Source organism: Camellia sinensis, chromosome 8 (genome assembly GCF_055761805.1).
Source record: "Camellia sinensis isolate YWXY chromosome 8, ASM5576180v1, whole genome shotgun sequence".
Taxonomy (NCBI): Eukaryota; Viridiplantae; Streptophyta; class Magnoliopsida; order Ericales; family Theaceae; genus Camellia; species Camellia sinensis.
Genome location: NC_138968.1, coordinates 60,462,255 through 60,489,571, shown reverse-complemented (window position 1 = coordinate 60,489,571; position 27,317 = coordinate 60,462,255). Strand labels below are relative to the sequence as shown.

At 42.9% G+C, this 27,317-nt stretch overlaps 1 pseudogene; it reads left to right on the top strand.

The window, feature by feature from the left end:
- On the top strand, positions 1-24,221 carry LOC114261001 (actin-like; annotated as a pseudogene).
- Positions 24,222-27,317: the final 3,096 nt, after the last annotated feature.

Here is a 27,317-nt window from a genome sequence, read left to right as displayed (position 1 = left end):
ATGGCAGAAGCTGAGGACATTCAGCCACTTGTGTGCGATAATGGAACTAGAATGGTTAAGGTATCAGATGTTGTTTTTCCATTTAAGTTTTCTAGCAGAGGATGCTTCTTTTTTTATTGTAAAGTTAGATGTAACTAATTATTTCACCACATGCTAGGCTGGATTTGCCCGTGATGATGCTCCAAGGGCTGTGTGCCCTAGCATTGTAGGTCGACCCCGTCACACTGGTGTGATGGTTGGCATGGGCCAGAAAGATGCATATGTTAGGGACGAGGCTCAATCCAAACGTGGTATCTTAACCTTGAAATACCCAATTGAGCATGGTATTGTAAGCAACTGGGATGACATGGAGAAGATATGGCATCACACACCTTCTACAATGAGCTACGAGTTGCCCCAGAAGAACACCCTGTTCTCCTGACTGAAGCACCTCTCAACCCCAAGGCTAACCGTGAGAAGATGACCCAAATTATGTTTGAGACCTTCAATACTCCTGCTATATACGTTGCTATTCAGGTTGTTCTTTCTCTATATGCTAGTGGTCGTACAACTGGTAAGTAATTCAATTAATTGACAACTCGTAAGGCTTTTAATTGAATTTCAGATCTACATGACAGAAATTGAATAAGGCAACCACCAAACACCTGAGATTTGTTTGCTTAATGTTTTTATACATTTCAGCTTGCCTATAACTTAAATTCCTGTGTCTGGGCTATGGTGGCATCATATAGCATGTTTTTAGTTGTGACATTTGCAGGTGCAAACTGTGACAATTTTTTTTGCTCAGTTTCTCGTATAAGAGTTTTCTTGAGGGACAAAAGGACTTGTAAAATTGTTTTCATTAGTCTTTATATTTTGTTTAACGAGGCATGGAGATAATGCATTCTATGTTTGTCCGTGCATCCATAGTTCTAAATATCGGTCGGTACGGTACGTATCGACCTATTCATACCGGAGTACCGTACCGGCCGATTCGTACCGGAAAATCATAGCACCGATTCGGATATTCACCAGTATACCGGTGAGAACGAAATTCACAGCCGTAGCGTCCGAGTCCCGGTACGTAGCGGCGTGAATCCGATATACGGGCCGATACAGTCCGATACGGTCTCTGTTTTTGTTGTTGTTGTGCAGCGGTGTGAACATTGTCTCTGTTTTTCTTCTTGATGTGTGCTCTGTTTCAGGTTTTTTTTTTTTTTTTTTCGTCGATCTAAAGCTAAAGGTGCCTGGGTTTGGCTTCCGGTCAACATTTTGAGTGTGTGAGAGAGAGAGAGAGAGAGTGAGAGAGAGGTGGTTGTATTATGGTATGAAAGTCTGAGATTGAAGTGGATATACATGGAGGTGGATTGGGAGTCTGAGATTGAGATGGGTAAGAAGAGAGAGATACTTGGGTACATGGAGGTGCATGGGTTTATGGTGGATTTGTAGATTCAAATGTTTAAGGTTTTTTTTTTTTTTTTTTTTTTTCTATTTATTTATTTATACACCTATACCTCTATTTATATTAATAGATATATATCTATATATATTTTTTTATTTTTTTTCTCAGTACAAGAAAAAATAAATATTCTAATCAATTTTTTTATTAAAAATTTAACATATGCCAAAAATAAATACCTATCATTTAGTTGAAAATGAGTAAAAAATATTCCTAAATAACGAATTTTTGATTAAAATGTAACAAATTAAAGTTTAAAGAGTCAAAAAAATGCATAAAATTTAGTTTTAGAGGGATTGTTAATGATTTTCAAAATTTCACAGTCACGACACCCGATTCCCGATACGTACCGTCCGATACTACCGATACCGATACTCCGCGATCGATACCGTTATGTTAGCCGATACCGCGATTTAGAACTATGTGTGCATCTTCCCCCATATAAAAAATCTTATGTCTCTTTGTGGGTGTGCATTGTATGATGTGTTGTTCACTATGTAGGTATTGTGCTAGACTCTGGTGATGGTGTCAGCCATACAATCCCATGCTATCCTTCGACTTGACTTGGCTGGTCGTGACCTCACTGATCACTTGATGAAGATCCTCACTGAACGTGGCTACTCATTCACCACCACAGCTGAGCATGAAATTGTGAGAGACATGAAGGAAAAGCTAGCTTACATAGCCCTTCACTAAGAGCAAGAGCTAGAGACTTCCAAGACTAGCTCCGCAGTTGAGAAGAGCTATGAACTGCCTGATGGGCAAGTGATCACCATAGGCGCTGAGCGTTTTCGATGCCCTGACGTCCTTTTCCAGCCTTCGATGATTGGAATGGAAGCAGCAAGAATTCATGAGACTACATACAACTCCATCATGAAGTGTGATGCCAATATCAGAAAAGACCTCTATGGAAACATTGTACTCAGTGGTGGATCGACCATGTTCCCAGGCATTGCTGACAGAATGAGCTAGGAAATTATTACGCTCGCACCAAGCAGCATGAAGATCAAGGTTATGGTACCACCAGAGAGGAAGTACAGTGTCTGGATTAGAGGATCCATCTTGGTATCTCTCAGCACCTTCTAACAGGTTTTTATCTTTTCATTCAAACATTTGAATATGTTAAATGTTAATGTTTGTTTTGGGTGATGAAGTGGGTAAAAATTAATCAAGTCTTGGTACTAGGCCCAATGCGATGCTCACTCCGAGATTGAGCTAGGTTGGACCTCGGCCCTATGGCCAACACCTGTTTCGAAGCAAGACAATCATAGGAGTTCGGCCCAATGTACGAATGTCACTCCAAAATGGGCCGAGCAACATAATGGACCTCTTGGATGGACAACCAACCACTCCGAAGTGGGTCAAGTAACATGTTGAACCTCCTGGTTGGACAACCACTCTGGAGTAGACCAAATTAAAGAAAGTCAATTCACTGAAGTTCTTTCTTGGGCCCACAAGAGACAAACAACTCTGTTTCTCTCCCTTTGTGTGAACAGAACGTAAAGACGAGGAGGTGCAGATGGACAAGGCGCACACATGACAGACCTGCATCTGAGTGTCAGGTGAATGGTCGTCCTCCTCCAATAACAAATGACCGCTAATGAGACAAACAAAATAGACCTGCACCCGAGTGTCAGGCGGAGTGGTCGTCCTCCTCCAATGGGAGACTACCACGAATAAGACACATTGGACAGATGGCGGAGAGAGAAGGTCTTAGAGGATAACCAGCCTTCTCCTATAAAATGTGAGCACTATTCACCCTCAAGGGATTCGAAATCCATACACTTAACACATACACACTCTTTGTATTCTCTCTTCTTCCTCTCCCTGAGTCCATGACTTTACCATCGGAGGGGTTTCCAACCAAACCCCATTCGGGCAACCTCATCGTTTGTTATTTTGTGCAGATCTTCCATTCCCAAAGCACGTTGTTCATCTACGAAGTTCAACCCTTCTTCATAGTGCGGAAATCACCCCCGCACAATTAGCGTCGTCTGTGGGAAAACCACTGCTTGTTTCGTAACAAACTCCGCCGATGGGAATCGAAGATACACCCTATTCTGGGCTAGCAGAGAATACTCCAATAACGGAGAGAACCAAAGATAAGGGTCTGGCATTCCCTCCAATGCACTATGACCTTATGGACCACGACGATCAGGCACCCAACGCAGTGAAGCGATGTCGTGTCGCTGCCATGGAGTCATCTCAGCATCTTTTTGTTGAGAGTGACCACTGTGATCACATCATCGACTCAATGGGTTTGGAGATCACTAAGATTCGCACCCAATTGATGAAGTTCATGATGAGCCCCATAGAGCTAAGAAAGTCTGTTGGAGGACCGTCGCAAAGGAGACATACTCCTACGCCGCCTCACAAGGAGCACTCCAGTCGTGGCCCTGCTCGTAGAGAGTGTAGCCCGCTAATTTCGGTACGTAGTAAAGAGGCTAGCAGTAGGACAAACAACCTACCAAAAAATAACCCATGAGAGAATTCTCATAAAAGGCAAAGGACTGTCAGCCGCCTATCTAAAACCTTTCATTGCTGCCGCGACGAGCGACCGCACGATTTGAGAAGTTGGCTGAACGATAACAGAGAAAAGGCACGACAGCTACGCAGAGGAGAAGAACATCGACGAGATAGGGAGGAGGAACGCCGGCTTGATAGGGAAAGAGACCAGTTGGATTGGTCCATACACCAACAAGAGCATCGCGCTCTAGACCAGTTGGTGTCCACTCCCTTCTCCCTAGAGATAGAAGCTATAGAACCTTTACGGAAGTAGAGCCCACCGAAATTCATTCTCCATGACGGGAAAATGGACCCTCTGACCCACATTAGCCATTACCGCCAAATGATGTCCCTCTGGAACCGCAACGATGTGCTCATATGCAAAGTCTTCCCTTCTAGCCTTGGAGAACTTGGCCTCCATGGTTTGACAAACTCCCCAGTGGCTCAATTTATGACTGGACGCAGCACTCTGAGGCGTTCTTAGCCCAATTTGTCTCCAACAGCAAAGTCTCAAAGTAGTTAGATACCTTGTTCAATATCCGAAAGGACAGGAAAGAGACTCTACGCCAGTACGCGCGATGGTATTAGGCAGAATATGGCGACTTGGAGGAAAATGTTTGCAGTGAACAATTGGTCGTGCTATACTTCAAGAAAGGCTTACCTCCTATGCATAAGCTAAGGTAGCCGTTGACGAAACGACCTGCCCCCACCATGAAGGATTTGAGGGCTCGAATAGAGCAACAAGCTCGTGTAGAAGATGACGCTGCTTCAGTACATGTTGTGGTTGCTAAAGAAAAAGTCAGACCGCCTCGACCACCTAGGACTGAGCAGCCAAAAAGGAATGAGCAGCGCAAGAATTATGGCCAAAAGAACTGCTCCATAGCAGAAAATGAAGAGAAAAGGCCTAAGTCTTATGAAGGCATCACTACCGTCTTCAAAGAGCCAATATACAGGCTCGTCGAGAAACTTAAAGGGGGAGCCTTCTTTATCTGGCCAGCTAAGATGCCTGGAGACCCTGCTCAGCATAATCAGACACTGCGTTACACCTATCATCGAGAGAAGGGACACAAGACGCAAAATTGCAGAGCTCTCAAACAACACTTGGAGGACTTAGTTACGGCGGGACACCTCCAACAATGGATAGACGTTGATAATACGAGGAAGAAGCAAGGACAAGACCAAGCCCCTCCTGAAGAGAACAATGCCCCGAGGTTGGTCATCAATGTTATCCATGGAATGACTGACCCCGAAAGGGAAAACACCATTCGAGGAGAAATCCAACGAGCCATCTACATTCAACAGGTAATATTGGTAAGACCTCTTCCTGAAAAGTCCAAGACAAAAGCCAGACCTTCTCGGTTTAACGTCGTGTTCACCGAGAAGGACCTACAGAGAATCCAGCACCCCCACACCGATGCCCTCATCGTTACAGTCGGTGTGGCCAACAAGTTCGATGTGAAGCGAGTCTTGATTGACCAAGGGAGTGCCGCAGACATCATGTATTATGAGCTTTTCAAGAAGCTTGGCCTCAGTGAGCAACACCTAACACCTGCCACCTCCCCTTTAGTTGGCTTCAACTCACAAACAGAATGGCCGCTCGGCTGAAAAGCTCTGTCTGTCATAGCTAAGTCCAAGGTGGTCTCTGTTGACTTCTTGGTGGTAAACACCCCATCTCCCTACAATGTCATCCTTGGCCGACCTTGGATTCACCAGATAGAGGAAGTCCCTTCCACCTATTACCAGCTCAATCCCTTTCCAACCAAGTATGGAGTAAAGGAGATTCATGGAGACCAAGTGGCGGCCGAACACTACTTCATTGGCTCCATGAAAACCAAACAAGTTTACGACCAAGTGCAAATGGTGGAAGTACCTAACCAGCCAGTTTTGGAAGACGTCGGCGTAGTGCTAACCGAGAAGATGGTAAAAGACCTAGAGACAGTCTTGGTAGAAAAAGGAAACCCAGACAAGTTCTTCCTGCTTGACACTTCCCTCACTGTTGGAGAGAAAGAACAATTACTGGCTCTACTTTGTAAAAACATCGAAGTGTTCGCCTGGTCGGCCTATGACACTCCTGGGTTGGACCCCAATTATGCTTGTCATCGACTCAACGTCCAATTAGGAGCGAGGCCGGTTGTTCATAAGAGTAGATGGTCATCCGCGCAGCACACCGATGCAGTGATCGAAGAGGTGGACAAACTTTTAGCTGCTGGAGTCATTCGAGAAGTGCAGTACCCAAAATGGCTGTCCAACACCGTCATGGTGAAAAAGAAGAATGGCAAATGGAGAGTCTGTGTTGATTTCACTAGCCTTAACAAAGCTTGCCTCAAGAATAGCTTCTCCCTTCCACAAATAGATCAACTTGTTGATGCAACGGCTGGACATGAGCGCATGAACTTTCTAGACGCCTACAGTGGCTACCACCAGATCCCCATGTTCGGTCCTGACCAGGAGAAGACGACTTTCATCAGCCCTAAAGGCACTTACTGCTACAAAGTGATGCCCTTCGGCTTGAAGAACGCTGGTGCAACCTACCAGCGAATGGTTGCCAAAATGTTCAAGGACCAGTTCAGTAAAACCATGGAAGCATATATTGATGACATGGTCGTCAAAGGCAAGTTGGCTGAGCACCATCTAAGGGACCTTGAGCAAGTGTTTGGAATTCTAAAGACTCACAAGCTTCGACTAAACGCCTCAAAATGTGCCTTTGGAGTACAATCAGGGAAGTTCTTGAGGTATATGGTGACTAGGCGGGGCATTGAAGCCAACCCCGACCAAATCAAAGCCCTCAAAGACCTCGAAGTGCCTATAAAGGCTAAGGAACTATAGAAACTTGCTGGCATGGCTACAACACTTAACCGTTTCATTAGTTGGTCCTCTGATCGGATAAAGCCCTTTTTCTAACTTCTAAAGAAGAAAACCAGTTTTGAATGGGGAAGCCAGTGCTCCGAAGCACAAGAAGATTTGAAAAAGTATTTGTCCTCTCCTCCCCTTCTATCTACACCTGTCGCCAACAAAAAGCTTTTCCTTTACGTGGTTGTTTCTGATCATGCTGTTAGTGCAGTGATGGTCAGCAAGGATGGAAAGGAGCAAAAAAATAGTGTATTATGTTAGCAAGACCTTCTTAGATGTCGAAACTATATACTTTCCATTGGAGAAATTGGCATATGTCCTATTAATTGCCTCTAGGAAGCTTGTTCACTACTTTCAAGGACATACCATCAATGTCCTCATTGAATTCCCCCTCAAGTCGATGTTCAGTCAAGCAGATTTCTCAGGCCGAACAGCAAAGTGGGCGGTGGGGCTTGGAGAGTTTGACATCAAGTTCCAACCTCGAACGACCATCAAAGCTCAAGTCCTGGCAGACTTTGTTGCAGAATTCACTCTAGGACCAGCTGTCCTCTCCGAAGGGAGCTCGGCTTTGGTCACTATGATTGCCCAGCACAAAAGGCAATCCCCAACCGAAGCATGGAAACTTTTTATCGGAGACATATGGAAGCTGTTTGTGGACGGTTCTTCTAACCAAAAAGGCTTAGGGGCAGGAATTGTCCTTATTTCTCCTAAAGGATTCATGTGGGAACAGGCCATCCGATTGGGCTGGAAAGTTTCTAATAATGAAACAGAGTATGAAGCTCTATTAACCGGCCAGCGAAGTGCCGAACATTTCAACGCGGATGAGCTACTTGTCTTTAGTGATTCCCAATTAGTGGTCAACCAACTCTCTGGAGTTTACGAGGCTCGCGATGAGCAGATGGACACTTATGCAGAACAAGCCAAAGACTTGATCAAAAAGTTCCATGCCATCAAAGTTGAGAAGATTGGCCGAGAGGGAAATGGTCACGCTGATGCCTTAGCCTACCTGGGTTCCTCGGTCGACTCTAGAGACGGCCGCAAAATATGGGTGGAATATGTACCCCAACCAAGTATTCAACTAGTCAAAATGGTCCTCTACACTAACTTGGGCCCAAGTTGGATGGACCCACTCTTGGCCTTCTTGAAGAATGGCACCCTTCTTGAGGGAAAAAAAGAAGCGCACAAGACAAGGCACAAAGCTGCTCGGTTTTGGGTCTCCCCATCTAGCAAGCTTTATAAGAAGTCCTACATGGGCCCTTATCTATTCTGTGTTCATCCAAGTCTGGTAGAGAATGTGCTTTACGAGATCCATGATGGAATTTGTGGAAGCCACACTGGTGGTCGGTCCTTAGCACACCGAGCCCTAACACACGGGTATTGGTAGCCACACATACAAAAGGAGGCCCAACAGTATGTTCGCAAGTGCGACAAGTGCCAAAAGTTTGCTCCTCTCATTCACCAGCCAGCCAAAGCTCTAACCCCCCTCACCAGTCCTTGGCCATTCGCTCAGTGGGGCTTAGACATTGTTGGACCATTAGCCAGGGGAACTGGGAATAAAAGGTTCTTTATCACCGCAACTGACTACTTCACCAAGTGGGTGGAGGTGGAGGCCTTGTGCAAGATCAAAGAAGCAGACACTAAGAGGTTTGTTTGGCGCAATGTTGTGACTCGATTTGGCATTCCCAAAGTCCTTCTCTCTGACAATGGCACACAATTTGATGGCAAGATCTTGAGGAGATTTTGCGCTGACTTGAAGATAAAGTTCCGAAACACCACTCTAGCCTATCCACAAGGCAATGGCCAAGCTGAGGCGTCGAATAAGACAATCATTGATGGGATAGAAACGTGTCTTGAAAAAGCCAAGGGTAAATGGGTGGAAGAGATACTAAATATCCTCTGGGCCTACCGAACTACTCTTCACCGGTCGACCGGTGAGACACCTTACTCTCTTACCTATGGAATGGAAGCAGTCATCCCTTTGGAGGTTGGCCTTCCTACCATCCATTCTGAGATCTTTGAGCCAGCAGACAATGATGAAGCCATCGCCCAAGCTCTGGACATGGCCGAAGAGCGTAGGGAAACTGCCCTTATTCTATTGGCGGCTTACCAGCAGCAGCTCACTAAGAGCTTCAACAAGAATATGCGTCCAAGGAAATTCCTACCAGGTGACTTAGTACTCAGGAAGGTGATGGATCACAAGAAAGTTCCTGGAGAAGGGAAACTCAGTGCTAACTATGAGGGGCCCTAAAGGTTACTTCAGCACTTGGCAATGGCGAGTACTATCTGGCCAATTTAGCAGGGAAGGCAATCCCTAGACCATGGAACATTGCCAACCTAAAGAAGTACTTCCAGTGATGTGATTCTTAGAATGAAGTATTTTCAGTAATATATATTTCTCAGAACATGCCTTGATGTAATCAAAAGTTCTAAGTACCAATGAATGGAAATTAGTTTTACAATTTGTCTTTATTTACTTGTGTTATACATTTATGCTCGGTGGAGCAAATTGGCCACGGGTCTTAACTCATGCCAAGCCCAGATGCTCGACCCTTTGGTTAGAGCGAGGTGCCAAGTGGTTTAACATGGTGGAATTTGTGTCAAGTATCGTTACTTGGAGCACGGTCCATATTCACAATTTGCGCTCGAAGAAGGGCCGAATTACACTCTATGATGGGTTAAATCATGCCAAAACTTGACCAAGTCAGGTGGCGGCTGAACAACATGATAGAAAACTTCACAATTTTTTCCCTCCTAAGGCATGAAGCATGGTCTGACCGAACAGATAGCCTTCTGAGCCATAGAGCTCATGCTCGACTGGAGGCGTCAAAAACTCACTCAATTTTTTCTAAGGCACGAAGCCTAGTTAGAGCGAACAGATGGCCTGCTAGGCCACAGAGCCTTTGCTCGGCTGGGGGCAAACATTACATACAAGCAAAAATTGAAGATAAGCAGTTTAACACTTGCAAAAATGTAAGAACAAGTGCATTGAAATAAAACTTCAATTACCAAAAAGAGTTCGGCCTTACAAAAGAAGAGGTCCAGCCGACCGAACTCCAAGACAAATAAAAAAGTGTAAGTTGTAAGTTCCACATTTGGCAAATTTAGAAGGTACTTCATTACAAAAGCGAGCTCGGTTTGTATCATAGCTTACCCAACCAAGCACTAAAGCAAAAGTTGAAGATACTTCATTAACTTCCAAGTTTCATTACAAAAGAATTACTAAAGCAGAAGTAAAAGCAAAAACTTGAGGCATCCTAACAACTTACTCCTCACGTTGCTCCTCCTCACAGCATCCATCCTCGCGGTGCTCCTCCCCTGTAGGATCGCCAATCTGCCTAACTAAAGAAGAGCTCAGTAGGAAAGGAGAAAGGTCATAAGGATCAACATTCGTAGCTCCATCCCCCCGAGGCCTTCTCCTCCTAACCCTTGCAGCGGTCTTTGAAGGGACTGGGATATCATCAATATCATAAAGAGGAGAAACCTCTTCTACATTAGTAGCGCGCAGAGCCCCAGTCCAACCCTTAGTAAAGATCTTGTCCCTCAACTTCGAGATCTCCTCCGAGTAGATCTTTTCGGCCTCGTCATAACCCCTCTGTTCCGCCTCGTCCACCATTCCTTGATAATTAGCCTTCAAAGCAGCATCGGCATCTGCAGCCCTCCGCTCGACCATGAACATCAGTGCTTCGGCCTTCTTCTTTGCATCTTCTATCTCCTTTAGATCCTCTCTGGCCACCTTCAAGGACATATCAGAGTCAGCTAACATGTTGATCGTCTTAACCCTCTCTTACTCCTCATGATGCTGCCTTTTATCCATGATGTGCATCCTCTGAATGCACTGCACCAAACCGAAATATCATGCTCTCAACAACCAAATTTAAGGAAATGACAAAGACATAGAAGAAGACTTACTACGGTTAGCATCTGTACCGAACCCTTGATCAGCACGTCGCTCGAAATGTTTTGCTCCGCCATGTCCAAAGGTAGCAACAATGCCTTTGATAAGTCAAAGGCCAAGTCGCTTGAGTAGATTGTGTTGTCCGATGTAGTGATTGCTCGGTCGTTATGCTCCAAGGGAGGCACTCATTCTTTAACCGAGCCCTGCTCATTACAACCCCCAGCAACTTCTTTACCTTTGGACCTCTTCTTTTTTTAGGCCCTATCAGCAGGAAGAGCAAGAGTAGCAACGGGAGAATGAGGAGCAACATGCTTTATTCCATCCTTAGACCTCTCAATCGGTGGAGAAGGAACTCGTGTGTTGACTGTCGAAGTAGCTAGAAGGTCCTCATCATCAAATCCAAAGAATAAGGCATCAAGATTGAGCTTGCTAAGTCTGGCGACGGAGAGTAACCTCTACTGAGTAATCCACTTGATGAACAAAGAACTGTGGAAGAGAAAGCTATGGTGATATGGCCAACTTGCTCTTTGGTTTCTATCTCAGGTGAGTCCCTCAAGAAGTCATTTACTTTGAGTTTCTGTTAGATGAGATGTTTGTAAGTTCGCACATAATCAAGCGAACGTAAGGCCGACCAATCTTCGTACCTTAGTGCAACTTTGATATCCCTCGGATACTCTTTCTCTAGCCTCCTTTTTAGCTTCTTTGAACCTGCAAATATGAACAATAACACAAAAGAAAATCACAGGCGATAAGCAAATGGACAAAAGGAAACTAAAATAAAGAATGATCGGGGTGGCCATTCTCTCGTGGAACCTGCTTCGATCGGCCCACCTCCTCGGCCGCAAACTCCCAATTACCTCCGACTTGAAGGATATCAGAGCAATGTTTGTCGTTATCAGGAAGTTCAGTGACGAGTTAGAGGTCCAACGACTGAACTTTGACATAATAGGTTTTACCGCATTTATTATGACACAAGGAGTAGCAATGAAGGATATCCTAAATACCCAAGTCCAAGTCTAAAAGGTCGTTCAAGACCGAGACACCGTTTACCACTCTAAATGTGTTCATTGATATTTGCATTGGTGTAAGTTCAAAATAAGAAAAGAATCCACGCAACAAAGGGTTCAATGGAAACCTAACACCCCTTTCTACGATGGAGGTAATTAAGAAGGGCATTGTGGTGCTCGTACACGACCGATCCGCGTCCACTGCCGCCAATGTCAACGTGACATCATTGGGAATGCTATATCTTCGGCGAAACTCATCCATTCCTGCCGGAGTATCCACTAAGTTCCGAAACTTACCCATGGGATATGCAACGTTCCACCAAACAATTACACTAAGGATGACTTGCAAGATTGGAGGTACAATGGCCGACTGAGCAACCGTATGCTAGACAACTCTCAATGTTACACTTAACCAAAAAAGTAATGGTGAATGTGGAAAGGAAATACATGGGTTCTATGACTTACAGTGTCAAAATCAAGTGAAACTCGATGGCGAGCGTCTCCGATGAAGCAATCCCACTGTGGCAACCAAGAGAAAAATTGTGAGTTGCATGAAAAAAAAAGTAAATAAATAAATAACAGTGGCCTGAAGACTTATAAAACCAGTGTTGGCAAGGCAAATTAACAAGTGACAACGATAAACACTATGAGAGAAGGAACACTGGCACAAGAAATGGCGCTGAAATGCCGTCAATACCGTCGAGAAAATAAGAAATTCGGAGCTTACGACGCTGGAAATGGCAAAGCTAGATAACGGGGGCAAAATGGACAGGCCATAGGTGATGAGACGGCGGTAGGATCACCCCTTCACCATCAAAAAAGTGTTGTTCAAGGTGTTTGCGAAGCCTCAACCAACATGAAATAAAGAGGAGATTGGTCTCTCTGACTTGAAATTCTAGAGAGAGAAAATGGGAAAACCACAACGTTGGAGCAAGCTATCAACTTTCTAGAAACAAATTTAGAATTTATAGAAAGAGTTCCAAGGTCAAGCTCTCAAATTTTAAAATTGTTTTAAAGTTCCAAGGAAAGAAAACGTAAAGATAAAGAAAACAGAGTACTTTGTTCTCAAAAAGGGACCTGTGTTTTTCTGAAGTAAAAAACTGGAGGCAAGATGGGTTTGGTTTATTTTTCAAAAATTGATGGGTCTTCTTCACGTCACGTCAGAAGCCCAACCCACTAACAAGACATAAACACGTAGCAGCTCGACCGTCGAGTATATACGTCCGCCAGTGCCGAGCTTGGAGTCCAATGGTAAGACGAAGATGGTGGCCAACCGAGCATTGCGCTGAAAAGATAAAACTGAGCACAAACTAGTGGCCATTGAGCTGGTCCATGCATGTACCAATAAATTGTAGCAGTCCCAGCAAAGAACACTAAGCGAAGACTGAAAACCGAACTAATGGCTCGAAGAAAGGGTCGACCAAAACTTAGATTGGACAACTCAGTCGATCAAAATGGTGACATCAAACCAACCCAAGTAGTCGATAACCGAGCAACGTGAAAGAGTTAGTACGAACCAAGCTACGGATTAACGGTAACCGACCGAACTCATTCGTCGATGACAACGAATCAAGCTAGCGACCGAGCTGCGAATTTGATGGGTTACTCCTCTAAGGCTGAGCAACGTAAAACCCATGGCCGAGCAACAGTCCAACCGGGCTAAAGTGTACGGGACTCGTAAATTGGCCCTACATTTCGATATGTACAGCAAACCAAGCTTGTACCGCGCACGACCTCAACCGTCCAAACGGACCATGGCCATTTCGAACTAGAAACAGAAGTTGCATTCTGTGATGACTGAATGACAACAAAGACAACCAAATAAAAATAAACCGAGCAGAACTGGAGTTAACCGAGGGACACAGAACAAGAACTTAAAGACCCAAATAAAAAGATCGAGCTGGGTAAGTGTCGTGCGTAAATTAAATAAGAGTTGTTCAGCCCATCAAGGGTCGACCAAGCAACGACGATAACCGACCAAGTTGTAACATGCATGAGGTAAGCCAAGCTGGGTGTGAGCAGAATCTATGAACTGAAATGAATCGAAGCTGCTGCGTTGGACCGAACAATGCAAAAACACATCCATGACCGACCAACAAAGGTAGAGCTGCAGGCAACAACAAATGGGCCAAACCCATTTTTATTTTTATTTGTTGACAATAAAATGCTTCACAGATAACCAACATACACACTATGTATATGCAAGAAAGAGCTCAGGTGGGACTTACCAAGCATACACAAGGCCGAGCCATTACTCAATCTAGGAACGTCTAGTCATGCAATTTGAGATCCATCAGATTACAAACCTATTCTTATAAGTGTAGACGTCCCCGAATGTCTTGAAAGGGAATCCCATTCTGTTCATTTGGGCTCACTACAGTTCAGGACTCAAATTGTCACGGTTCTTAATCTGATCTCACAATGTGCGATGTAAGATTGATTATTCACCAAAGAGTCCAAATCCGACAAATCGTTTTGAAAAATAGATTTTTTTTTTTGAAAGAAGTGCCAAACATGGACTGCATTGCCAGATACAGAGTTGCCACCTAAATGTTTTATTTTGGGGGAATTTAGGAAACTTTGACTCGTTGCCTAAGGCCACGTGTCCGTCATCACCAAAGTTACCTCGGCTCGGGAACTTGGGTACGATTGGGAAAGGTCAGCTATGAACACCCACGCTCGCCCGATCCGAAGATCGGCCTGTACTAACCATGATATCTAGTTTTAAAAACATTATGCGTTCTTATTCCGGTTATTAGCCTAGATTTATTATGTGATGTGCATAGCATACAAGTATAGACTGGATCGCCTGAATTGGAACAAAACATTTCATGCTTGTTTTGAAAACGGTTTGCTACTCGCAAGTAGGCTAAAATATGGATTTGCCACTCTCAAGTGGGCTTTAAAACTCACAGTCAATGCATTATTCCAATTCTGATAATCCAACCTTCACCCACAGGCATTCAGGCATTTATATCATATAAGCATATAGCCTCATGGTAAGCATGCTGTCATGTTAACATTCACACTCATGCGAGATGCTAAAGCATAAACACTTACAGTGTACTCCGAGCCAAAACAAGAAACTAGTTAGTAATCATGCATGATCCTAGTTCATGTTAAGATGGCTAATGCAACGCATGGAAAATGCAGCTAGAATAGGCTTGGCTAATCTATGGATAGCATGTGAAATGCAACAGATAACATGTATTCAAATTAGATTTGAAGTACTATGCAATTAGTATGATGCGCCGAGCCCGGTGCATGCAATACAAATGAATGGATGCAAACATGCTATCATAAGTATGCTAATCAAAACATGTCCTAATACTAACCATCAAAACCAGGCAAGTAAAGGAGAGAAAGAAGTGGGGGTTGGAAGACATGCATCACACACACGCACGCTTATTACACAATTCGCCCTCTCTCGGAGAGACCAAAAGAATAATACAAATTTAACTAACTAACAAGCTAATTAAATAGTTACAGACCACTTAACTAGTTAAGCAAATTAACTAAGCTAATAAAGCGGTAAAACAGCCTCGGGAAGAGGGTCCAATGCATGCGTGCTTGGCTCCGCTCGGAAATCCACCACCATGTACAAGCTGCCTCTGTTTACACTGCTCTGCATCTCTGAAGACTGCACAAGTCCCAAGGATGCTTCAGCATCACTCCCTGATCACTGTGGAAGGTCACTGACCATGGTAAAGTGGTCATCGACCATCTATGATGCTCTCGGCCATCCATTATTGGTCGATCGGCACTGAAAATGGTCGGCCGACCATATCTTCCTGCAGAACCCTATTTTGATAGCAGCAGGGGACAGACAAGACATGGCAATGCATTTCACATCAAATGTTTGCACAACCAACCTCCCTATTATGTCATGGACTCAAGGGAGTTTGGTCCTCGACCCTCGGGCCACCAATCACGCATTTCAATGCATGATGGTCCAAGAGGTCAAAGTGTGCAATTTCAATGTCAAATGGAATGCACACAAAACACATAAAGGACCCAACCTCTATCATGCTTGATCAAGAGGCAAGCCATGCATGATATGCACAATGTTATGCATCCTAAGCATGCAAGCTAAGTATGCAACATGAACATGCAAACAAGCAATGTGTACTAGGCACACAACCTAAGAAAACAAGCATGCGAGGCATATAACAACAATGCTAATGACAAACATGCAACAACATGTGAAGGGGACTTAGCATGGAAACATGTAAAGCAACTTAACAAAGAAAATGCATGCCAAATGCAAAATGATTCAAGCATGCAACAACATGCGATAGGCCGAGCATGCAACAACACGCAAGGCGAGCATGCAACAACATGCAAAGGATGGACTTACACCAAGATGGACAGCTCTCTACTAGGTCCAAAACAGTGGCCAATATGCCAAGGAAATTGAGGCAAATGTACATACAAACATGCATGCATACATGGTCCAATACTTAAGCATAAAGAGGCAACTTTTAAGCACACTTAAAAGGAACAAACATGGACAAATGGCATACATTGTAAGCTCTGAAATCATGTTAAAAAAAAAGGTGTCAAACCAACTAAACAAATCAAACAAAGCATGCAACAAAGTCCAAGGCTCAAGGCTAGCCAAGGGGCTCAAGCCATGACCATGCCAACCAAGCCTCAAAGGGCCAAAGGGACTCAAAATAGTCCCAAGGCAGACCAAAACAAGGCCAAAGACACACTTAGATGGCATCCCAAATGCTTACACATGATGGAATACACAATGGCACAAACATAGAGCATGAAACACAAACTCTTTAAGACATTAAAGAAGCATCAATTGTGAGTAAACAAGCATGCCATATGGACTGAAATGACATGGTAAGTGACTCCAAGTCACTGAAATAATGCAAGTAAAGCATGCTAAAGGATCCAATACTCAAAGCCTACAAGTTAGGTTGCATGGTAGCTATACAAAGCAAGTCATGGATGACCCAAACAACCAAAATCAGACCTTAAGCATACCAAAACATGCATAAAAGCTTCACAAAGCTAAGCCAAAATCATGCTAGAAAGTCATTGTACATCATGATGCATGTTAAGGCAATTTCATGGCATTACAAGACAAGTATGCAAAGCATGCATGGTATGTCTAAACCAACTTAAAACAGTGTTATATCATGACAAAATAAGCACAAATACCGACTGAAATGAAGCTAAAGCAAGCTAGGCATACAAGCTACAACACAAGCTATTTGTGCAAGCATCAAAGTGTAGACACCCCATTTTTGACTGCCCGTAGAGACTTGGGCACTATTGATGGCCTACTCAGTGGTACAGGCTATGCTATGCAAAGGTTCAATTTCTGGGGCAAAAGGAGAGCCAAGTCCCAACCTCACACCCCATTTTGGACCAAAGCTATTTTGGATAGATTTTAGACCTTAAAATCCTCTCTTTCAAAATATTTTTGAAATAAAGTTTTTACGATGTTCTGAGGCTTGCATTTTGTCAAATGTTACGCTTTTCGGTAAACCGAGCAAGGACAAAGTGGAAATGAATGAAAGAGAGATGAAATCTTTGAAAAATATTTCAAAACACCTTGTTCGGGGGTTTAGAGTTGAAGAAAAGAGGAGAAGAGAGAAGAAAACTAGTTTGGGAGAAGTTCGGCATGAATCCGGTTGGACCGAATCTGCGCGGCTTCACCGAAACGGGCATAACTCTTTGCACAGGAGGAATTAAGATATGAGGCCACCACCATTGGAAAGATTACTTCCGGGCTTCATTTTGCACTCAAGAATCTCCTAAGGACAAGTCCGAGTGGGGGAGATATGGTTGGTTGAAATCCGTTTGGACCAAATCTGCGTGGCTTCACCAAAACTGGCATAACTTTTTGCACAGGAGGAATTTTAATGCAAGGTTTGCGGCATTGGAAAGCTAACTTCAAGGGCTTCATGGACGACTAGCTTTGGGGCTTGAACCTTTTGACCCCTGGTCGGCCGACCAAGCCAAGTGGTCGTCCGACCACCTTGGACCTTTTGAACTAGTCGGCCAGCTTTGTCTCAGTGAGTGTATTCCAGCTGTGCCAGCTATTTTCCATTTGCTGCATCCTCCATACACGTGTATGGAGGATGTTTAACCTAGTTTTAAAGCTTCTTTGAGAAGCTTTAGCCCCTCTCTTCTATAAATGGAGGCCTCTTCTTCCATTGCAAGGGTTCAACATTTTTGGTTAAGAGATATACATACATCCCTCTCTATCTCTCTCTTTTGTGCTCAAAAGTCCATTTTTCTTGAATATTTACACTACACCTCTTAGCCTAACACCTCCAATACCAACCTAAGCCTTTTGGAAGGTCTTGAGAGGTCCTAAGGGACTGTTTTTTGGGACCAAAAAAATGTTGGAAGTCTTCTCTGCAAGGGTAACACTCTATTTCCCTCTTTTTGATCATTATCTTGCTTCATCTATTAGCTATACTTGCAAGCATTTTCAAGCCTTGGTGTAAACTGAAAAGTGTCTTATTTTGAGCCCCTCTTGAACTTTGTTTAAGGGTACTTTCCTGTTTGAGGTCTCCTACATCCTTATATGCTTCATCCTTCTTTTAGGGCTTATTTTGCATGATATCTTAGCCTCACTTGTGAGCATATTTGGACTTTGACATAAACTCAAAAAGTCTTGCTTTGATCTTCTAAACATGTTTGTTTAAGGTCTCTTTTCTGTTTGGGATCATCTTCCCCCTTGCATGCTTCATTTCCTCATGTTTTGAGCTATGCATTAGAGCATTTACATTGGCCTTGGTTTGGCCTCTTAGCCACTGAAATCCAGTGGATTTTTAGTGGCTTAGATGTGTCTTTGAGCCTCAAAATTAGAGAGGGGTGTCCCTCTCACCCCTTGCTTTCTTTACTAGCATTGTTGGCCTTCCAAAGGGACTCTTTTTTACATGCACTGAAGTCATGTTTCAGGCCTCATTTTTTGAGTTTTAAGGTCTATCTAAGCTCTTTCAAGAGCCCATTTTGCCATGTTTTATGTCTATGATGCATGTGTAGAGCAATCCCATTCAAGGCCTTTCAAAGGGACCTTTCTTTGCATGTTTCCTAGACTGATTTCATGGACTATTTGGTGGGTATTAGGGCTGTCATAACCTATTTCCAGAGGTTTTTTTGCCATCATTGATGTCCATCATGTATGTGTTGAGTAACCCTTTTATTGGCCCTTCAAAGGAGCCCATCATTTTTGCATGCATTGACTAAGTTTCAGTGATTATTTGGGCATATTTTGATATGGCATACGTCTGTTTTTGGCTGGTTTGGTGAGCCCTCATATGCTTCATATAGTTGTAGAACAACTCATGGTTCACTAACTTTCTTTACATGCTTTGTTGGACCTTGATGTTAGCACTTTTTGGCCATACCTTAAACTGATAATGTACTTATTTTGGACTACCCTAGCTTTGTTTTTAGGCCTCATGGTCGAATGATGTTTGTTTTGCATGTTTGTAGTTCAATACTCATGCTTAACTTTGAGTTTTGAGCTCCATTGCATGCATGTGCTGAGGTGTGTTCATGTTTTGAGGTCATTTTTCATCATATTTCAGAGCTGGTTTTAATTCCAATTTCCATGTTTTGTACTCTTTAAATGCGTTTGAGAGTCGGGCTTGTATGCTTTGTTTTCGGACCATTGAATGAGCTCCATTTCGTTGCATTCCGAGCCATCATTTTAGGCCATTTCCCCACTATTTCAGACCTGCCTAGGGTCTGTTTGGGGTTGGTTTTGCCTTTGGTGCATTGTTTTGGGTACCTCTTGAGTAACGCACTTCACTAGTTTCGATACCCGGGACCCCTAACTTGCATAGTGTGCCATGTTTGCATGATTCGGGACCATTGTTTATCATGTTCCAGTGCTGGAAATTGCATGTTTGTATGCCATCTTTCATCCCTTGCCATGCTTTGGTAGAGTGGCATTTGATGTCTTAGGTTCGGTCCTTGATATTCGTGCATGTGTGCACGTATTTCAATTGTCTCATTTTCATCTAATGGCCACTGATGTGAGTGTGGCTGAGGTCCACTCATGTTGGTATAAGTCCATTGTGCGTTGTATATGCCATTTCAATCCATAGCATTGCGTATGCTAGGTTGCATTTTAGAGCATTGTGTATGCCATGTTACATCACACACATTGTGTATGCCATTTTAGTACATAGCATTGCGTATGCTAGGTTGCATGTTAGTCGCATTGTGCATGCTATTCCATTTGCATAGCGCTTGGAATAGGGTTTAGTCCAAGCACGAGAAACGAGGGGCGTTTCGTACTCCAAGTGACGAAACGTGCCTCGATTCCCAGTCCCCGATGTTCTTGATTATCTATGATAGAATTTTTGGCTTCATATGTTCATACTTGCATTCATGTCATATTAAAACCTGCAATTCGGTCTCTCGGCCATCATGCATTGAGATGCATGATTGGTGGCTCGAGAACCAAGGGCCACACTCCCTATAGCTTATGCAAGGACGGAGAGAGTGGTCACACACACACATGTTGAAAATACCTTGCCATGCCTCTCTCTTGCTTGTCGTTGCAGAAAAACAAGATCCAGGGGGCAAAAAGTGGTCGGCCGACCAGGTTTTCTGGTAAGCCGACCACCTTTTTTGGTTTTCACCATGAGGGGTGGTCGGCAGGGGGTTTCCAAGCCAATACCTGGTCGGTGGCTTTCCCAAGGTGGAGTTTCAGCCTCTTGGAGCTTTTGTGTAAGTTTCTGAAGTCAATTGCAAACAGAGGCGAATCGGGGCATCGCAATGGATTTCTGCGCAAGGCAACTCAAGCATGCATCATTCATCATTTGGAACAGAGCTGAGGCGGTCCATGGATTTGCGTGCTAATTTACCTGCTTTCCTAGATTAATTTGTTAATTAATTAGGATTTTATATTTATTCGGATTGTACTATTTATTCGGACTGTATATTATTTATTCGGACCCTCCGAACGAGGGCACAACTGTAATAAGTGTGCGTGCGTGTGATGTATGTCTTTCAACCCCACGTCTTTCTTCCTTTTATTTACCAGCTTATGATGGTTAGATTAGGGCATGTTTCAATTAACATACAACATGATAGCATGTTTGCATTCATTCATCTGTTTTGCATGCACTGGGCTCGGCGCATCATACTAACTGCATTTGTATTTCAATTCCGAGTTGAATACTTGTTAGTTGTAGCATTTCACATGTCATCTTTAGAATAGCCGAGCCTATCTTAGTTGCATTTTGCATGTGTTGCATTAGGCATTTTTGTATAGTTAGGACCATGGATGGATTTCTAATTAGCTTCTGTTTTGGCTTGGAGTACTCGGTAAATGGTTATGCTTTAGCATTCTTGCACGCGTGTGAGTGACTGCCATGATAGCATGCTTTACCATGAGGCTATTTGCTTATATGATATAATTGTCCGAATGCCTGTGGGTGAAGGTTGGGTTATTTGAATTGGAATAATGCATTAACTGTGAGTTTTAAGCCCACTAGATAGTGGCAAAACCATCTTTTCTAAGCCCACCCGAGGGTGGCAAAATCTGCATTTCAAGCCTACTTGCGAGTAGCAAACTGCTTTCAAAAACCAAAATAAAATGTTTTGTTCCAATTCAGGCGATCCAGTCTAATACTTGTATGCTGTGCGCATCACATAGTAAATCTAGGCTAATAACCGGAATAAGAGCGCATAATGTTTTCAAAACTAGATATCATGGTTAGTAGAGGCCGATCTTTGATCGGGCGAGCGGGGGTGCTCACGAAGTGACCTTCCCCAATCGTACCCAAGTTCCTAAGCCGAGGCAACATTGGTGATGACGGACACGTGGCCTTAGGCAACGAGTCAGGGTTTCCTAAATTCCCCCAAAATAAATATTTAGGTGGCGACTCTGTATCTGGCAAAGCAGTCCATGTTTGGCACTTCTTTCTAAAAAATCTGTTTTCCAAAACGATTTGTCGGATTTGGACTCTTTGATGAGTCATCGGTCTTGCATTGCATTCTGCGAGATTAGATACAGGACCGTGACACAAATTGAGTCCAAACTGTAGTGAGGCCCGAGGGCGCGTCTACACAAAGGCAACATGGAGAGGGGATGATCCTCTCCCATTTAGGACCTCAAAACCACCTCTCTACCACTGAAAATCCTCTGGATTTCAGTGGTAGAGAGGTCATGCAAAGCTCAAAGCGAGGGCCAAAAGGTATGGCCTTAAACAAGGCCTAACAAGGCCTTGGAGGGGGGAAACAACCTCAAACCTCAAAGTAACCTAAACAAAGTTCTAAAACACACAAAATCAGAAATTTTATTAGTTATGCACTAAGCTTAAAAACAGATGCAAGATAGGTCAAAAGCTTGTGCAAAAATGGGGAATAAAGGGGTAAGGTTCTTACCCTTGAAGACCTTCTTCAAGAAGACCACTCCAGCAGCCTCCTTAGGTCAAAACCAGCTCAAAAACTCCAAGAACAACCCTTTGACACCTCAGCAACAAAGGTATGGTGTAATACTAGGTGTCTTAGTGCAAAACTAAGAACAAAACAACCTTTAACGCGCACAAATATGCAAGGAGAGGGAGATATAGAGATAGATACAAATATCCTAACCCTAGTTTTCAGACCTCTAGAACTTTTTGGAACCCTTGAGGGAGGAGAAGCCCTCCCTTTATAGGAATTCCAATCTTGCAAAGCTTACAAAACAAGCTAAGCAAGAGGGAAATCCCTCTATACATGTATATAGAGGGGGGCATTGTGGATGCCAGCTATCACAGTTGGCATAAAATATCTGCCAAAAGCAGATGAACAGTGGTCGGTCAGCCAAAAATGACAAATTAACCAAAACAATGGTTGGCCGACCATAAAGAGTGCCGACCGGCCATCACCAATGGCCGATAGCAACAAAACAGGGCCGGTGGCCTCAAGCCATGGCCGGTGAGGTGTGGGGATGGCCAACAAGCCATTCCCTGCCCTCAGAAGCAAAACAACAAGTGTTTGGTGCAAAACCAAACACAAAACAAGCAAGTCGAGAGATCCTAAGGCAAGGCGCGTAACCGAGACCTCCGAGAACTCAAAACGAGCACGAACATGGATGATCACCAAGTGTTCAAACGGTGACGTCCAAGTCTTGAGGACGGTAAAAAATGGGGTGTCTACAATAAGGCATAGCCATTCACAAAAAGTCAAGTAAGGGGCCCACTGAACATTCAGGGTAATTGTTTATATAAGTTAATGGTCATGTGCAATGTGCTGAGAAAAAAAAAAAAAAAAAACAAATGAGTTGCCTATTGGAGCCCACCTAATTTTACTTTATAAGATCAAGTATTTGATTTAGCAAATATAAAGCATGGCAGCCAAGCAACTTTTATACAAACTTGGCCTACTAAAAATTTTTTTGGGTGGGCCGAGGTGTACTTATATATTTGCGTATAAATATATAAATCTAGTTTTCTTTTAAATTCGAGGGCCGAGATGCGTCTATAAGCACGAAGGTCGAAATACACTTTGAACAAATTGGGCCGATGAACAACAATGGCTTCCACTCAATAAATTTGAATGCAGGCCAGGGGGCAAATGAAGTGGGTAAAAATTAATCAAGTCTTCGTGCTAGGCCCAATGCGATGCTCACTCTGAGGTTGAGCTAGGTTGGACCTCGGCCCTATGGTCAACACTTGCTTCGAAGTAAGACAATTATAGGAGTTCGGCCCAATGTACGAATGTCACTCCAAAGTGGGCCGTGCAACATGGTGGACCTCCTGGATGGGCAGCCAACCACTCTGAAGTGGGTTGAGTAACATGTTGAACCTCCTGGTTGGACAACCACTCTGGAGTAGACCAAATTAAAGAAAGCCAATTCACTGAAGATCTTTCTTGGGCCCACAAGAGACAAACAACTCTACTCCTCTCCCTCTGTGTGAACAGAATGTGGAGACGAGGAGGTGTAGAGGGACACACACATGACAGATTGGCATTTAGGTGAGTGGTCGTCCTCCTCCAATAAGAAATGACCGCTAATGAGACAAACCAAACAGACCTGCACTCGAGTGTCAGGCGAAGTGGTTGTCCTCCTCCAATGGGAGACGACCACGAATAAGACATATTGGACAGATGGTGGAGAGAAAAGGTCTTGGAGGATAAGCAACCTTCTCCTATAAAAGGTGAGCACTATTCACCCTCAAGGGATTTGAAATCCACACACTTAACACATACACACTCTTTGTATTCTCTCTTCTTCCTCTCCCTGAGTCCCCAACTTTACCATCGGAGGGGTTTCCGACCAAACCCCGGTCGGGCAGCCTCACCATTTGTTATTTTGTGTAGATCTTCAATTCCCAAAGCATGTTGTTCATCTACGAAGTTCAACCCTTCTTCATAGTGCGAAAATCACCCCCGCACAGGTGAATAGTTAAATGTTAATGTTAATGTGGTCTTCTTGGCTAGTTTTGATTTCTTATTGTCACTCTTTGTTTGCCTTCTTTGAGTGTAGATGTGGATTGCAAAGGCAGAGAATGATGAGTCTAGGCCATCAATAGTGTATAGAAAATGCTTCTGATTGTGCAAAGGACAATGGTTAAAGGACATGAATATTGATGAAAGAGAAACTACTTTCCTAATATTTCTGGGAGAGATGCAGCTAGCTCGCGACCTTTCATCCTTAGTTTGTTTTCTATAAATTTTTATTGTTTCACTTGTGTTGAGGTTGCTAAACATAAGAAGGCGAGGAGCTTATTATTATTAGTAGAATGGTCCAATTCTTTTATTTTTATATAATTTTAAAATTTTTCTAAAGCATCACCAATGCCAACCCATTAGGCATATAATACTTGTTAGTCAAAATGCCTAATATAACTCACTTTTTTTAACTCTAATATACTAGGCATGTGATTAGGCATTTTGGCTTAACTCTCATTCACTAGTTACATGTAGCTAGCCTTCAAAGATTATACAAAATGTATTTAATCCTTATGATCATTTTCCTCCACCTTTGCTGTTGATGTGGCATTCTATAACATTACTAGTATTTGGATGAATAGCTAACATAAAGAGCATGGTATGGACGCCGTGCCATTTTTGAGTCTAAGACTCGTTTCCACACAAGCATTGGACTAACTTGCTTTAACAACAAAGAGTCGCCACTTAACTTTTAGAGGGGAATTAAAAAATCTTTAATGATGAAAACTAAGTTAATGGTCAGTCCGTTATAACCAGAAAATTTCTAGGCTCAGGAATTTAAGTATACAAGGGGAAGGTCATTTAAATGAAAGTATCACTTTTTGTCCAATCCGAAGATTGGTCTCTACTCACTTTCTATTTTATGATTTAGTGGTTAATTATTTCATACAAATTCATTTTGAGCCTAAAATTTTTATTTGACCCTAGAACTAGGTGATTTGAATAAAATAAGTGTCATTCATTTCAGTTATAAGAATAAAGCCATAACTTCCATAAAAATAAATATTTTTCATCAAAAATGGATTTTAAATCAAACATGGCCATAAATTTGAATTAAATAAACAACATTTATAAAACATTCAAAACATTCAATTTTGCATAGAAAAGCATATAAACTTGGATTATTCAAAAGGACAATGCAAATAAACACAAGCACATGCTATGAAGGATAAAGGAACTTACCCGGTTGCTCACTTTCAGCGTCTTACATGCAAAACTTAAAATTAAACATGACCCTAGTATGCAACTAATCATACAAAGCGTAAACCTAGGCTTGGTTTGAGGCTACTAAATAATGCTTCTACATAAAAAGGCAAATAACAAATAAAGTACAAAAATACAAACTAACTACATGATGATTCAAATCGGGTCTGAGACATGATTCTATATGATTACATGGTCCTAAACATGTTGTTCTAATGAAAATAAAAGGAACATGATGAAAAAGACAAGAAAAAAGAGAAAAATATGCAAGCTACATGACATACGAATGAACTAAAACCCTAAACGTGGTTTGCTACTAAAAACATGGACAAAAAGGTACTGAAATAATAAAAGATGAGAGTATTACCTACTGTTTTGCAAAAAGTCCAAGAAAATGGTTTTCTTGCTTATAGGCCTCCCTCAAGCAAGGGTTGTTGATTATAGTCCAAGTCTCCAAGCCTTAGAAGGTTTGCCATTCACCTCCTCAAGCAAGGGGGTGTTTTGCCCAATCACCTCTCTTTACTCATCTTTTTCGAATAAGCCCCTATGAACCAGGCCTCATCCACCTTTGCTCAGTTTTCTTTCTCTATGTTCTTCCTATAGCACCTCATAGCCATCAACTTCTAGGTGCAATGAGCCTCAGCCAGCCCAGCATTCCTCCATTTTAGTATTTTCCTTTTATCCTGGCAATCAAGGGTTGGCATTTTCCTTTTCCAAACATTCCAAATAGACTCGCAGATGTTAGTTATCTCCCAATCCTCCAACTCTAAGTAGCCTTCTACGTAGGTTTTAGTTTCTCCTTCTTGCCATTTATCATTCTCTTCTCCCTCTTTGTTGCTGTCATTCTCTTCCTCAAATTCACTCCCACATCCTTGATTCTCCACATGTTGGGACCTATCAAAGTCATATGGGTGGCCCAGAAGATCTTCTTTGATGGCATCTACCGCCAAGAAATCCACATCCATGGATTCAGGGAGAACCACTTCTGACCTAGGCCCACTAGCAGGCACAATTTACATGCTAGGATCATATGCTTTTGCGGGTTGGGGTTGTTGTTGCACTACGGAGACTACAGATACTTCTTCAGCCAGTTTAGTTTTTCCCAATACGAGATCCAACCATTCATCCTCTATAAGGCCCCCTGGTAGCACTATTTGTTTTACATATTTCACCTCTGTGATTAACTCTTCTATCTGAGCAAGGAAGATTGCTATATGATCAAGATCATCCTCTTGTGACCTCTTTTGGATGACATTTATTTCCACTTCTTCAAGCATAGGCACTAGTGGATTGGGTAGATCAACAGATATGATGAATTAGGTTCGAAAATAGGAGTGGTCTGTATGAAGTTGATGCTTGAGAAAGATATAACTTTGTCGTGTTTAGGCAGAGAGTTGATCGGCTCTCGTGGTGGTGCTATGATTTAGATGTCAATGAGATCTTGGATCTTTTGGTGGAAGTTGGTGCAATGGTCGATTTCATGGTCAGCTTATTGATGGAAGGCATAGTATAGGGTATGGTCATGATTGCTAATAAAGGATCTAGCAAATGTTTTGGACCAAGGGGTGTCAAATGCCTCTTGCCCTTAAAGATTGTAAAGCTTTAGATAAGGACATATGAAGTGGATGAAAGGTTCTTTAGGTGGAGTCTTTGCATGACCCTTGACAGAATTGCACAGAGAGTGCTTGTATAACCTCAGCTTTTCATCTTGCGACAAAATCATTGATGTTCCTTTGTGATTCCGACAGTGGTAATGCAGCCATTTGGGGTTGCAGCTCATTTTAAATCTGGATCTGGGCATCCACAGCCATGGTCAAGGCATCCATGGATCTCTAAAGTGCATGGATCAAGTCAGTTATTTCTCGGGCTTAGGCCATCGAGATTTCCAACTTAGGAACTTGAAAAATTCTAGGCTTGGGCTTGCAAACCTTCTTCTCTAGTGGCTTGAGTGAGACTAACATAGGTTTTCTGTCAATTATATCTTGAGTATGAG